The sequence below is a fragment of the Cryptomeria japonica genome, chromosome 10 (assembly GCF_030272615.1).
Source record: "Cryptomeria japonica chromosome 10, Sugi_1.0, whole genome shotgun sequence".
Classification (NCBI taxonomy): Eukaryota; Viridiplantae; Streptophyta; class Pinopsida; order Cupressales; family Cupressaceae; genus Cryptomeria; species Cryptomeria japonica.
In genome coordinates, this window is record NC_081414.1 from 63947802 (window position 1) to 63961728 (window position 13927).

The 13927-nt window shown below is 35.8% G+C and overlaps 1 protein-coding gene across 1 annotated transcript in view; it reads right to left on the bottom strand.

The window, feature by feature from the left end:
- The window catches only part of LOC131858770 (protein argonaute 14-like), a 149227-nt gene that overhangs the window by 62958 nt on the left and 72342 nt on the right, over positions 1 to 13927 (bottom strand). The window lies entirely within an intron of this gene.

The following is a 13927-nucleotide window of genomic DNA, read 5'->3' on the forward strand; positions in this document are numbered from 1 at the left end:
TCCCCCTTTGACAACAATGCCAAAAAAAAAAAAACTAAAACATAATTTCTTCCTCTGAGAAGTGATTTCCTTGCTGATATGTGTCAACTTAGTCTCAGTCAAAGCATTGTGTCTTCAATTCCTGTTCCCTGTATTGTTTTCTACACACCTTTAGAAAAACTCCTAAAGTGTGTAAATCAGCATCAACTCATAAAAAGTATTTTGTAGAATCATCGAATTAATGCTTTCACCGAACTCGGTCAGTGAGTAGAAGATAGGGATAGGACCCCTAACTTGCTTCTGAGATACTCAAAAGTATCCCTTGGCAGTGGCTTGGTGAAGATATCTGCTATTTGTTCCTTTTTGCTAACATACTCCAACACCACTTTCTTCTCTTGAACTTCATCTCTAAGATAATGATATTTGATAGAGATGTGCTTTGTCTTAGAGTGCATTACAGGATTCTTTGAAATGTTAATGGCACTAGTATTATCACATAATATAATTATTGGCTCGGAAACTTTCTCATTTATGCCTTCCAACAGTTGTTTGATCCATGCTATATTAGTGCAATTCAATGTTGCGGCAACATATTCAGCTTCTACTGTTGACTGTGAAACACATCCTTGTTTCTTGCTAAGCCAACTTACTAGTCTTTCTCCTAAAAAGAAAGCTCCTCCACTTGTGCTTTTCCTGTCATCAATGTTGCCTGCCCAATCAGCATCAGTATAAACTTTTAATTCAAAATCATTTCTCTTGTCATATACTAAGCCATAATCTTCAGTGCCTTCCAGGTATCTAAAAATTCTTTTGATTGTTATCATATGTGTTTCTTTGGGATCTGCAGAAAATCTTGCAACTATACCTACTGCATGTGCTATATCCGGTCTGTTGTGAACAACATATTGCAACTTTCCAATCATAGATCGGTAAAGTGTCTCATCAATAGATGCAGATTCATCATTCTTTGATAGTTTACAGTTGGTAGTCATAGGAGTACTTACTGGTTTTGAGTCCTCCATTCCAAATTTCTTCAAGATTTCCTTTATGTACTTGGATTGAGTAATGAAAATCTCATCTTTCATTTGCAGTATCTGTAAACCTATAAAATACTTTATCTCACCAATTAATGACATCTCAAATTCCTTGCTCATTTCATTTCCAAAGTTCTTGCATAGAGAATCATTTCCACAAAATATAATGTCATCAACAAATATGGCTGAGATCAGTATTCCATTGTATTCATCATTGTACATATTGTTGTTTTCACTTGTTCTTATAAAACCAATCTTGATCAAATAAGAGTGCAATCTCTCATACCATGCTCTAGGTGCTTGTTTCAAACCATATAAAGCTTTGTTCAATTTATATACCTGATCTTTATTCTTGTCTTCAACAAAACCTTCAGGTTGTTCAATGTAAACTTCTTCTTCTAATATACCATTCAAAAATGCAGATTTGACATCCATTTGATATACCTTGAAATTTTTGAAAGCAGCATATGCCAACAAAGTTCTTACTCTTTCAAGTCTTGCCATAGGTGCAAAGGTCTCACCATAATCTATTCCTTCTTCTTGAGCATATCCTTTGCAAACTAGTTTTGCTTTATTTCAAATGACCTCACCTTTTTCATTTAGCTTGTTTCTAAAAATCCACTTTGTACCGATTACATTTTTGTCCTTTGGTCTTGGGACCAGTGTCCATGTGTCATTCTTCTTGATTTGATCAATCTTTTCTATCATAGCATTTATCCAATCTTCACTGTTAAATGCCTCTTTTACTATTCTCGGTTCAAATTCAGATATCAGACATGTGTTCTATCTCAGTTTGTTCCTTGTTATTACTGGACCATCCTTATCTCCTATAATTTGACTTGATGCATGATTCCTTCTGACATACTTGGCTAATACAGGATCGGTAGGCTCTGTATGATCTTCTTCATCACTCAGTAACTGGATATCCTTTTCTTTAGTAATTCTCTTGGTAGGACTTGTCGGTTGAACATAGACAAATTCTTCATAATCTTCTGGTTCCTTGAAATTTCCTTCATCATTTCTTTCTACAAATTCATCAATTTTCACATTTGCACTTTCTACTATTTTGTTAGATGATTTGATCAGACATTTAAATGCTTTGCTTCTAGAAGAATAACCTAGAAACATTCCTTCTTCACTTTTATGATCAAACTTTCCATTTCTATCATCTTTGTGTACATAGCATCTACTTCCAAAGATTTTAAAATAACTTACATTAGGTTTCTTGTCATACCAGATTTCATATGGTGTCTTCAAAGTTCCTTTCTTCAGTTGTACTCGGTTCAAGGTGTAAACTGTTGTGCTTATTGCTTCTCTCCAAAATGTTTGTGGCACTCTTTTTTCAATCATCTGGGTTCTGGCACAATCCACAATAGATTTGTTTCTTCTCTCAGCTATCCCATTTTGTTGTGGAGTTCTCGGTGCAGAGACTTGTCATTTTATACCATGATCATTGCAAAATAAGTTGAACTCATCAAAGGTGAACTCTCCTCCTCTATCAAATCTGAGACATTCAGTTGTCTTCCTGTTTCATTTTCAACTCTTGCCTTGTACCATTTAAACATTTGAAAAGCTTCTGATTTTTCTTTTAAAAACATAACTGACATCATCCTTGAATAATCATCCACAAATAATATGAAATATTTATCACCATAATAACTTTGAACTTTCATAGGACCACAAAGATCAGTATGCACAAGATCTAAAATTCCCTTGGAAGTGTAAGACTTACTTGTAAAGCTTGATCTTTTCATCTTACGCATCTGGCATCCTCAGCACATAGCATTCTTAGGTTTTTCCAAACTTGATAGACCTCTTACTCGGTGCTTCTTACTTATTTTGATCAGATTATCAAAATTTACATGACAAAACCTTTTATGCCATAACCAAGTATCATCTATCTTTGCATAAAGACAATTGTTCTAAGTTGAGTCAAGATGAAATGTGTTAGCTTTTGTTTGAGTCTCGGTAGCTGCTAACTTTCCATGCTTGTCATGAACTTTGACAATTCCTTTCTAAAATTCTATTCAATAACCTGTGTTGTTTAGCTGTGCTACACTCAACAAATTGTATTTCAAACCTTCAACCCAATAGACATCATTACATTTAGCATTGTCAAGAAGTGTTATGGAACCTTTACCTTTTACTGGACATGGTGCATCATTACCAAATCTTACATAACCTCCATCATAATCTTCTAATTTAACAAACTTGAGTTTGTCACCTGTCATGTGATGTGAACATCCACTATCTAAGATCCAAGAATCATTTTTACTTATGTGAGATATTAGGGCTTTTTCTTCATACCTTTCTTCATCTGATCCATCTTTGATAGCCACATAAACTACTTCCTATGTATCAATTTCATCTGATTTATCATCATTGGATTCCTCATCGGCTATTAGGCATGACTTTCTATCTCTTCTTCTGAAATCTCAGTATCCTCTGTAATGATTATCTTTCTATCTATCATCTCGGTAATCTCTCTTTTCAGTAGAATCTTTGTCAAGACAGTTAGAAGCCATATGTCCTATCTTATCACAATTGAAACATTTCAGAGGTAGTTTTCCTTTATACTTACCTTTGCCTCTCAGTAACCTTCTGGCCAATAGTGCTTCAAACTCTTCTTGCTTTTTGATCTCCTCATACAGCTTGTGTACTTCTTCCATGTTCTTACGAAATCTTTCACTTGCTCCATTGTGATCCCCTTCAGAATACTTGCCCATTCTATCATTGTAATCATTAGATTTACCAAGATGAAAAGAACTGAATGCATATTCAACTTTATTTACCGAAGACCCACTGTTATCAAAATTACTTAACTCAAATACATGTAGCTTACCGATAGTAGCATCTAAAGAAACTGGCATATTGGGTACAAACCTCAATTCATTGATTGGAGAGACTCGGATTGCATAAGCTGGTAGAAGGGTTCTCAACAACTTACTTGTTACATCCTTTTCTTCAACAGTTCCACCTGCTCCTTTAATTTGATTGACAATCTCCTTTAGTCTAGTATTGTACTGGGTTATGTTCTCACCTTCATTCATCCTCATAGATTCAAGTTGTCCTCTTAGACTATCCACTTTTGCTCTTTGAACATGTTCATCACCGCCAAACACAAATATGAGTTTGTCCCACATTGCTTTTGCATCACTGCAGCCTTCTAGATCATTAAACTCTGAGTCGGTCAATGCTGATGATATTTCAATCATCGCTTGAGTGTGTTCTTGCTTTGCCTTTATCTCTTCCATTGTTAATGGATAGGTGCTCGATGTAATGAAATCATTCTCCAGATAATATGTTGCATATTCTCCAACTCCTAATAAGTGCAGCTTCATCCTTTTCTGCCATGTAGAGAAACTAGACTTGTTCAGCTTCGATGCATCCCTCTTATACATCTTTGGATCTTTGCCTCAAGTACCTTTAAACTTTTCTTCCGGAGTCCAAAGCTCTAATACCAATTGATAGTTTTGATACTAAATATAAAGTATAGATGCCAAGCTAACAAGATGAGAGGGGGGGTGAATCATACAACCTTAATCTTCCATAAAATCAACAGATTCAACCTCGGTAACATATACTTCAGCAATGTAACCAAAAACTGCTAAACATGCAAACACATAAACATATAATCATCAAAACACACCAAATTTAACGTGGAAACCCAAATAGGGAAAAACCACTATGGGATTTCGGACCCACTAAGAAATATACTCTTCTAGAGTATGCTTGGTTAAAAGAAAATCCTGTTAAAGATTACAAACACATTGCTAGATGTGACCCGGTTAAGGGATTTCCCTCAGATCTATTAGGATCTTCACTTTGTTAGAAGTGACCTTGTCAAAGGATTTCAAACACTCAACTGGAATGTTACCTTGCTAGAGGGTTTTAAAAATAAGACTGTTAAGTCCACTCGGTTAAGAGATTTTCTGTCACTTTACAAAATAATAGTAATAAACTATATCTGCAACTTCACATCTAAAATGCTAAAGCAGTTTCTTATTTGCTCAAAACTTCTTAGTCATAGGACTTATCTTGTCCCTCTGCTGGGCTCTATACTCTATTAATCAAATAGGTCTTCAAGCTTCTGTGCTCGGTAATCACTATGTAGCATCCCTGTGCTTACATTTGCTCGCATACATTGTTTATCAACAATTCCTTATTTATAAACAATTTGCTAACCGCTAAATCTTCTTGATCACATTTCCCATGATCAATCATAGCCATTAGATCTTCAAACTTGACCAGGTTCAATGTATCCTTCGATCTGAAAATGTTTTACCTCGTCTTGAAACTTGCATACATTTCTTGGAACTTGTGCTAGGGTATTGCGGTTCAATCTAAGCTATAGATCTTCCCGCCGATCTTTCAATACCATAGATTCTTAACAGACTTCATGCACGGCATACCAATCATTTAATCAACTCCATCTCATCAGCTTCCTTCATTAAATAACGCTTTTAATCATCCAATGCATTCTGTTACTGCTCGGTTGCAACTCGGTAAATACTAAACTTTACTCGGTAGACATTTCGCCTTCATTAACCGATAGCGATAACCTTAGGGTTTATCGACTAGGTTCTTTGCTCGGTGACATAGTATAGTATTAACCTTACAATTAACAACATATGTAGGATATCAAAACAATCTAAACATCATGATCTCATCATTGTCTAACTCGGTAATAGTTGCCCATTGAATAACTTATTCCTCCCCTTATTCATCATATTCTTTCTGTGTCTTTTACCGACATCTTAATTCTCTTCAAATCAATCTTCTCAAGATATGGCAACATCATACTGAATCAGAAAATCAATTTCTTGACATCAATGACAAAATAATGTTATTAAGATAGTAAACATCCTTAAATAGTTATATCCATAATCATCAACAACCTTCTCAATATCCTCATTGAAATGCCAACAATCTCTCATTGTAATTGGAATGCCAACAGTTCACACATAAGTGTTGGCTCTCAACAATGCCACACTTCCAAAATTGTCAGTCTCAAGACTTCTCCTATTGGGTCAACACTCATTGATGGCCACAAGGCCAAATCAATGTATCTAGGCTTCGAACTCCTTACTCTAGGCTTGGAGGACCCTACACAAGGTATATGAACACTCATGTGGTATTACAATAGAAAGAGCCTTCCTCTAGAACTTTGTTATGATGGATGGTCTATTAGGACGGTAAATAAAATGCTTATTCTTTTTCCACCCTTTGAAACTACAACAAGGTATTTCACTTGGTAGGGTCCCCACACATCACTTCAACAACACACATTAGGCAATTCAACCTTTTGCCTTCTCAATGCATTTTTTTTGTCTTTCATTGGTTTTCTCAGTCTGATACAGAGGGATATCAGACCTTTCATGGCATCATCACACGTGCCTTCCAATATGTAGTCCTTTCATATTTTAGGTGCCTACACATTATGTTGTTGTTAAGTGTTGATGTAGTCTTAAGACATCTCATGACTCCAATACATGTCCACGCTTGGGTTTACAAACACAACTCTGTCAAAACAAAAACAATATCACTAGTAAAACTATGACTGTGACAATCAATACCCTTAGGACAGTCATAGAAATTTAATTTATTTCATTTGATTTTGATCCACAAACCCTTTTGAAGGTTGCATAGGGTCGCCTCACCCCTCTCCCTATCATCAACCACTTCAAAATACCAATCGCTTGATCTTACCACAAAATTCTTCACTCTTACTGCCTTTTACTATCTGATACATAGAGATACCAGACTGTCCTCATGCCAAAACATGTACCAAATCTAATTTGGATCCCTACACACAACATAATATGATACATAGCATGAACAAAGGTCATCCCACACATTTGGGTGAATTTAAATGCATGGGAGACCAAACTATACATTATTTACTCCTCTCAGTAAACACTAGGTAGGGTTTTGACATTTTTGGAAAAACTATGATATCTTCTTTAAAACACTATGAAATTCAATGCCACAAAAAGACAAAATGAAGTTAACTCTATAAACTGCAATCTTGTATTTATTTTTAATTGATTCTTTCCTACATTTTTTGATCTGCCATCTTGTTAGAAATCTCATCTCTATTATGCTTTGATGGATGTCACATCCTATTACAAACCTCACATTTTGGCACTAGCAGAAAGGATTTTGGCAAAGGTTGTGGAATATGGCTTTTACATCTACCAATTGTCATTCCATCTTGTGCATATGGCTTTTACATGTAGAAGAAATAAATTTGATAAATAGGCCATATGGTGGATAATAAGTGAAGGATGTAAGTACTAAAGGTGTGGCACTAGTGGTTTTGGTACATGAAGGTGACTAGAGGTTGTGGAAGGAGAAATGGTGGAAGTTGGATCTATGGTAGAGGTGGGAGTAGATGTTATTTACGCATGAAAATGTTAAGCTAATACTCATAAAATAGCTAGGAATCCAACTTTAGGCATTCTATTTGTTAATAAATTTCTCTATCATTAAGTTGTTGCCCCCTTTCTTGCCATTCCATTGTTGGCTTGAGTGTATATTATTTTCAACACCCATTAGAAGACACATTATAGGTTCTTGGGGCTCCTAACCTAACCTAGCTTTAATAACATTTTGAGCTACTAATCATGGACTAGTTAGGTTACCAAGATATGACCTTCTATTTATTGTTAGAATGTGATCTATGACTAAGTATTAGAGGATCTTACTAACTTGGTATCATGCTTTTATGTGTCTCTGACATGACACCTAGTAACTATATAAGGATCTTACTAGTCCTATATCTATGCCTTGTCTTTTTGATATGGTTCCTAGTGAGAATATATGAATCTTACTAGTTCTAAATGTTATAACTTTGTGTTTTGCATGATCCATGTGTGTTACCAATGTTACTCATATTACTCACTTTGTACTTCCCTTTTATCTCAATATTATAGATTGACAATATCATAAGTCTTGGGATCTACCACCTTTCCAAACTTGTAGTCATCTTGACTCTTCAATATCTTGGTTTTAGAATATTTGGTTTCTCCATATTTTCCCAAGAGTACATGAGCATAATTTCATAATCTTGCTAAGAGGGGGCTAAATATTGCATCATAAGTTGTATCTCTTTATAAATATACACTAGGTTTGGACTCACTTTAGTGGTTGTGCCTTATTTATGCCTAATTATACTTAGGTTTCAGAATGTTTCCATAAATTTGGTTCATTCCCTTATTCATGACGTTCCTCATGGCTCAATTTTCTAGGACTAGGGTCTTGGGAACCCTTATTCATGGAAATTGGACCTAAAATTTGAAAGATGAATGTTGGATTCGCAAATAGTAAGAATTTCCTCTCCAAATTTGGACTTTTCCAAAAATTCAATTTGAAAAGGTGCAAGCTACATATAGATATAAGTCTATTTCTCATTTCAAACCCCTATAAACTCCAACCCACATCTACCAATTTTTCAATCAAGCAATTCAAATCAATTGAGCATAGATCTATAATCAAGTAAAAAGACATTCAAAGATACAACTTTGTTACATCAGTTATGATCAACTACATTATGTTTTTCCATGATGAAAGCATACACTAACATGTTCTAGAAACATTAAAGCATTTCAAAATTGAGGTATATTTGTCAATTTTTTATTTACATTTATGTTTGGAACATATTAACACAAACTATAATCTTATGAAGCTTCCTCTGCTAGATACCTCCCTAGAACTGGTTCAAGATGACTCTCACACACATTTGTAAATGTGCAAGGAAACACAGATATCCCTAAGTCTAAGAGCATAGTATAATTGCAGTATGTAGATGATAATGACAAGCCTTATGTATAGGTCTAAGGAAAATAATTGTGAGCAACACGTCACTTTGAAGCACACATTAAAAGAAGACATAGAAAGGAATAACTACACCAACAAAATAGTGAATAAGAAGTAAACAAAGCCAAGTTTCATAATATAGTAAATATCTTCTAGGATAGTGTTAAGTACAAGTGATAACAGTCCTATCCAAATTAATAATAGTGAGATCATGGGCAAAGATTTGAAATGTAAATCTCAATGACAACCCAACCAAAGAGAAAAAGTTAGGACAAAGCCTTTAAAAAAGAGATAGCCACAAAATAGTAACAAGTAGTCTATACACAATAAGATAGATCAATTCATGGTATAAATCATAGAACAACTAAAATCATGAACCTTAATACCATGAAGAGAAAAACCAAAACTTTATTTTGATAGTGAGATAAGTCATGAAGAATCCTCAATAGAGAGACTATATATTTGGATGGTAAGAGGGCAACATATAGGCAAACACAGTAAAAAAGAGCCATCACTAGCTACTGTGTTTGATAATATTTATTGCAGATTCAATGTTTCAAAAGAAATAAAAATGGCCCATCATTTTCATTGGAAACATAGTCAAAATGATAAAATCATTGTCAAATTATATACATAAAAGACTCAAACAAAATCTAAGAATAGAGATAAAGTAGTAAAACGGATGTTCACTATCAAACAGGAAAGAGAGCAGTCTCAAAACACCAAAACATTTTAGGATAATTGAAGAGAAGACTTGGTCTGCAACTCTATCTTGTCTTTTCAGTGATGATGAAGGCTCTTGTAGAATTAATTGTGCACTGTATTTCCATCTTTGTTCTAATCCTTAGCTTGCAAGATCACCATGTTTTGGGTATGGGGTGATCATTGTTTTTTCTCTCACTACTGCTAAGGTGGTATCCTTATGATCAAAGTATGACAATTACCAATATTATGAAGAAAACTCACATGAATAGATCTAGTCACCTATGCAAACATTTTAGTCATCTTGTGACAGTCAAAGAGGGCAATAGTAATAAGTCTTCATGATGGAAGTCCATTAAAGGTGGTAGTCAACATAGTGAAAAATCCTAATCATGTTTAGAGCAATAGGCAACCCTAAGAACAAGAAAAAATAGTCATGTGATAATGCATAGGACAACCTTAATGCCCAAGTTTAGAGAGCATACAAGATGCATAATGATAGTCTACGAGCAGGGATAAAGATAGGGGTAAGTTCAGTGTCAGGTACGTATAAGCATGAATTTCCTGAGTTAGCATTAGAGTATATATCAGCTAGTATGATATACATATTTAAATTTAGATTTGTGCATCATTGAATATAAATTAAGATGTTCTTAATCAAGTCAATGACAGTTAATATCATATTAAGTTAAGAAGGTAAATTTTATCTATTTATTCAAACAACATTAAAATAACATAACATTACTACCAGACATAACATATAAATATTGTAGCGTCGTAAATTGTACGCACTCGCTAGGGTGGTACAATTTCACACCTAGTTTAGCACCCGCCTTAGTGCATTTTGCATTCTGCATTGCATTTCTCCTTAAGCACTTAATTAATCAAATTAATTAGGTCTAAGGCCCTATTTCATCATTTTCTACATCATAGAGTTGGGCCCTTTCACTAAAGCGTGCCCTTCGCATTTTATTCTTCCAATACACCACTTAATCAAAAACCCTAATTAAGTCCTATTTCGAACTTGGGGGCTTGGTTTCAGGGTCTAAACATCTCGAAATCACCTGTAACTTCGGGATTCTCTCTAAAATCATCATATCCGACGGCCCTGAAAATTTGGTGAAAAGTTGTCGGGACCATGGCGCCCGTGCAACATGGTCCTGGACATTTTTCCCAAAATTTTGGGAGCACGATCCAATCATAAGATAAAGCTTAACCCCAAGAAATTGGCAGGATATTCAATCTCTAGGTCGGCCAAAATACGAATTTACGACCTAGGGTTTCATACATAAGAGCTCTCTTTTCTCATTTGAAAGGATCGGATTTTTGTTTCCAGGAACTTCATATGCAGCGCAAGAGCAGATCTTTGAGGACTTCAACAACATTCAACATCATTCTATCAAGCATCTATCAAATTCATTCATCCACTTAGGGCTTGGAAGACATTGAAGAACAATAGGAGATTACCGACTGAAGATTGGCTTGTACTCCTCCCTTGAGGGTTGGGTATGATTTCGTATTGTTTTCATGTCTTTGCATAAGCTTTGATACATCATTTATTCATGCTTTAGATCACATTGCATCTTGATTTAGAGCATTTACATTATCATTTACAAGCAATTAGGGTTTACTTTCTAGGTTGCTCTAGTTTGCTTTCTTGCATTTTGGACCTTGCACACACACTAGGTCTGCACACATAATACATTTTACAAAACAACTTGGCTATTCATGGAGGTGGAAATCACCAAAGCGGGGGTTTGACTAAGGCAAAACCCTATATAGCCGCCCCTCCCCCTTTTCAGATATTATTGCAGGTTTCGGGATTCGGACGACACCGCGGGACACAGATCCGGAGAGAGAAGGCTGAGGCAGAACCCTGTGTGAAATTGCAGCTCAGAAGACTGGGACAGGGGCGCTGGGTGCCCTGGTCCTGCCCGGACAGGGGCGCTGGGCGCCCTGGTCCCTGGGAAAAAGGCGCTGGGCGCCCTGGTCCTCCGGACAGACAGCTTTCCGACGACTTTCCGACACTGTTTCAGGGTGCAGAACAGTGGTTTCCGGTGCAGTTTTCAGGACAGTGGCGCCCGCGCCCCCGTCCCAAACATTTTCAGTCCGATTTCGACTCCGGGTACATATCTGCATTCTTATTTTATCCTTACACTTACAGCTGTTCATTGTTTAATCTCAATTCTGCAATCTTGTTATTAGTTCATACTTGCATTTTGAGATTAGGGTTTGAACTTGCATTACTTGATCTTACAATTTCAACAAGGGAATAGAAATCATAATAGATATCCCGTGGCTCTCTCTTTCACCAAAAGAAGTAGCCAATTGTGCGATATCTCTAGGCTCTTTCGTATTCCGTAATGTGTGTCGAAAGGTAGGATTAGGGCATGATTAACCTAGTCTCGCTTTTTCCCCTACACATTTTGGTGAACCCGACGTGAATCTATCATTGCTTCCTCTTGCATTGCATTTGTTAGATCTAGATCTAGATTTAGTGTGTTTTCATTTCATTTCATTAAAAGAGAAAAAAGAAAAAAAAGAGAGAAAACTTGTGTTTCTTTGCATTGTGTGTTTAAATTTTATGCAATCTTTTCAAAATGTCAGATTTCTATTTGCAAAATGTTCATGCATTTGATGATTATTATGAGTATAGCCAAGATGAATTAGATGAAGCTTTAGATGAGTTTTTAAACCCTAAGGATGCTAAACCTTCATTTTACCAAAAACTCATAAACCTTGTTACTATGCCATTTAGGTGTGATGAGAAAGATAAGTCGAATGATTCCTCTCAAGGATACATTCCTATCCACTCTTCCCCTGAATCTAGTAACATGGTTGTTTTCAATAATCCCCTCTATGAGGAGATGTCTCCTTTTGAATCAAAAGACAAACCTTTTAATCGATATGATCATGCTTTGTTGGATGATGCTCTTGATGACTTTGTGGTTTTGTCGAAACCTTTAAACAAAAACAAGACCTCTAAATTGGTTAACATGATAAATTTGAATGAATATAAAAAACCTCTCTTTGAAGTCCAAGGTGCTTATCCTTTTCCCACCTTTCAAATTCCTAAGACTCCTCTCCTTACTGTCCAAGGGAGGTATGATCATGATTCCTTTTGTACTCCGAATAAACCAATCATCACCGTACAAGGAAGAAAACCTATAAGTCCTTACAATTATGCTAAACAAATAACTAGAGAGAGTTATCATGCGGTTGCCCATACTTATCATACCAGAAATAATAAGCAACCTAATCCTCCTCCTGTTATTCCAGTTTCGCTTCCTAATCCTCAACCAATTCTTCCTCAAGCTCCCCGTATTTCGCAAGTTATGGGAAAGGAATATGATCTCATAGAACAACTCAAAGCTACCCCTGCTAAGATATCCCTTTGGGATTTGATTCAAACTTCTTCCGCTTATCATGGAATGTTACAAGATGCCTTGAAAGATTTGAATGTTCCTCCACCGAATACATCTAGTAATATAGCGTCTTTTGTTAACTCCGTGATGAATCCTAAACCTCAAATTGTGTTTACGCAAGATGAGTTGCCTACTGGTGAAGTCCAACAACAATATGATCCCTTGATGATTGTGGTTGTCATGAAAGACACTGCTATAAGACGAACACTAGTAGATAATGGCTCTGGCCTTAATGTATGTAGCATCAATCTATTGCATAAGATGAATGTGGATACATCTCTTATGGAGCCTGACTCTCGTTCCATTCATGGCTTTGATAATGTGGCTAAGACTTCATTGGGTATCATCACCTTACCTCTCACAGTAGGACCTATTACTTTGCCTACTCCTATCCATGTTATGCCAGGAAATTTAACATATAACTTGTTATTAGGGAGGCCTTGGATTCACAGCATGCAAGCTATCCCCTCTACATTGCATAGACAAGTTAAATTCATTTATAACAATAAGACATATACTTTGATGGGAGATACTAATTTTCAATCTTGTCTACAAACATCTAATTCCAGAGGAGATTCTTCTAAGCCATCCTCGTCTAGTGATGACTCTTTAAACAAGAAACCTATCGATGAGTCTTCGCTTTCCGATGATCAAAATCCTGGGGATGAATCTGGAACTCCTGAAGAAAATCCTTCTCGACTTGAAACTACACATAAAAGGGATTTTGATCCTGAGAAGGATCTCGCAGAAGATGATTGGGGATCTCTTGATTTTAATCCTACCTTTGTGGGTGAATATAAGATTCCTTCTAGAGAACTCAAAGTTGAAAAGAAGGAAGAAGCTGAAAATCACAAAGTTGAAAAGAAAGAAGAAGCTAAAAGTCAATCAACCTTACCTGAATCTATGAGTAATAATTTTGTGGCCGCTTCTCAAACTTCTTCTCCTCACATCTATAATTATGAAGATTTT